The 2,454-nt window shown below is 46.8% G+C and overlaps 1 long non-coding RNA gene across 1 annotated transcript; it reads left to right on the forward strand.

Annotated features, from left to right (window-relative positions):
• The first annotated feature begins 433 nt into the window (after window positions 1-433).
• On the forward strand, window positions 434-2,025 carry LOC117441927 (uncharacterized). Its single transcript, XR_004551466.2, has 3 exons — window positions 434-869; window positions 1,390-1,434; window positions 1,983-2,025. It is a non-coding gene; the product is annotated as an uncharacterized lncRNA (long non-coding RNA).
• Window positions 2,026-2,454: the final 429 nt, after the last annotated feature.

Here is a 2,454-nt window from a genome sequence, read left to right on the forward strand (position 1 = left end):
TATAGCAACAGATGAACGGAAACGACAAACGAGGCGATCGACATGGCGAGTCAACAATGGGTCCTCCATGTTCACGCCCCGGATTCCTAGGACGGAAATAATAGAGTGTCGCCAGTTGTCATGACTCCCGTTATACTGCAACACCGGCTCCCGTCGTTCACTTAAAAGAGCCGGCTGGTCCGCGACCGACACATCACTCCTCTGCAGCGGGTCTGGGAGGAAGAGTCCCGGCAGTCCCACATCCGACACATCACTCCTCTGCAGCGGGTCTGGGAGGAAGAGTCCCGGCAGTCCCACATCCGACACATCACTCCTCTGCAGCGGGTCTGGGAGGAAGAGTCCCGGCAGTCCCACATCCGACACATCCTCTGCAGCCGCAGTCCCACATCCGACACATCACTCCTCTGCAGCGGGTCTGGGAGGAAGAGTCCCGGCAGTCCCACATCCGACACATCACTCCTTGCAGCGGGTCTGGGAGGAAGAGTCCCGGCAGTCCCACATCCGACACATCACTCCTCTGCAGGGTCTGGGAGGAAGAGTCCCGGCAGTCCCACATCCGACACATCACTCCTCTGCAGCGGGTCTGGGAGGAAGAGTCCCGGCAGTCCCACATCTGTTGCTGAGAAATGGACAAACGGAAGGCTGTAACACGCATGTTGTCTCACCTGTCAACGCTCAACTTTGACACTTTCCGCAACGAGCTCGTGCACGCAAAGAGGAGCCGCGGGTCGCGCGCAGCAGGCTGGAGGGGAAACGCTTCTCAGAGATCACAGAGGTCCTGATTTCCACTTTCAGTGAGACCGGAGCTGTCCAAGTGTCTGCTGACTTACTGAACGAGATTGATTGCAACATAGAAGCAGCCCAACTGTGTGAGCACTTCATGGTTTGATGCGGAATGAGAACAGAACCTGAAGAACATTGAACCCTGCATGTCAGCGACAAGTAACAACGTTTAATCGATGAGGGTTACTTGAAGTAGCCTTTATTCTTATGTTTCTACACAGTGTAGGACATGTCTTCTAGTGGGCAGGGAGCAGGGACTCTCGAGTCAGTGCATATCCCTATTTAGTTCTGGGTACAGTGGAACGCAGTAAGACATTATTTAGGCATCACTTTCTTTAAACAATAACGTCCTTTTCTGTCATTGAAAAGGTAAGCTCGTTGCATGCAGGCCTGTTAACACGCATTCATTGAACATTATTAAACTTACAATTTAGCATTAAACGAGAACTCACACGATAAACATAAACAATGCGTTAAATCGATAGCAGGCTACTCTCATGCCCGAAAGCAGCTCTGACATGGAAACCATGACAACCCTCAGGAGACCTGTGTCAAACTGTAATTCCATCATACGACTTTCTAACGTTGGTTTCTTTGTTATTTCAGTGGAAGATGCAGGTGTGGCTTACTCAGAACCTGGATCCCGTAACAGTGAGTTGATTTCAAACACACATCCTTGCATTCAACATGACCTTGGGTTAAACGACATGTAGGCTGTGTTTTTCTGACTGAGACAGCATGTCAACATTTCTGCTGTGAACAAATCTTGATATATTTAAATATGGATGTTGTGGCTTTAGCCTCCAAACTATACGATGATAGAGCAGTTAAACACAGTCCTTTTAATCGAGTTAAACTTCGGATACATTTAGCACAGACTGTGTCTTATGATAACAATTCAAACTGTTTCACTTTAGTTTGTACCCTACTCTTTCTTCATCAGAGGCAACATGCTAAAAGGCTTAAGGCAAACAGGTCCTAGAACAGGTCTCTAATCTGAATCCATCAAGTGAAATCTATTCGATGAAATGTGAGTCATGTCAAGCCTCTGCAGTGAGTAGATCATTTCTCCTCCTGCTGCTGTTTAGACAAGCTCACATTTTAAACAGCCAATCACAGCAGGCAGTGTTAATGTGTCCTACAGTTAAACGTGTATGTCAAATTGTCCCTCCGTCATATTTCGTCGTCTATTTCTGCAGTGGCAGCTACGGGTGGACCGGCCCAGGAGACGGGTCAGGGGACAGGCGAACAGTCTTTAGTTCACAAAAGCCCCACACAAAAGGCAGTGGAGAGATTTGCAGGTTAACATTTCTCCTCAAACTGCACCCTTCACTTCACAACGACGTTGACTTGACACGATGTGAATTTGATGTACAGTGACGAAAAGAAAAGTGTGAATAATGCTGCAGTCATTTAAGGACAAAATCACATTTCCCAATATTTCTGGTCAAATACTTCAATTGTAGGGTTTATAATTACTGCTCTCCCAAATGATGTAATGCAGTAACACATTAGAAAGTAATAGAATGCCATCAGTCTTATTGTTTACGGTATTTCTTAAACTGGCAGCCAATCACAGTGCCTGTATGTAAATGAATGGATCAGTCACGAATCCGATTTGAATAGCAACTCCAGACTCTGACTATAAAACATACATGCTAATTTACTTCA

Source organism: Pseudochaenichthys georgianus, unplaced genomic scaffold (genome assembly GCF_902827115.2).
Source record: "Pseudochaenichthys georgianus unplaced genomic scaffold, fPseGeo1.2 scaffold_2171_arrow_ctg1, whole genome shotgun sequence".
Taxonomy (NCBI): Eukaryota; Metazoa; Chordata; class Actinopteri; order Perciformes; family Channichthyidae; genus Pseudochaenichthys; species Pseudochaenichthys georgianus.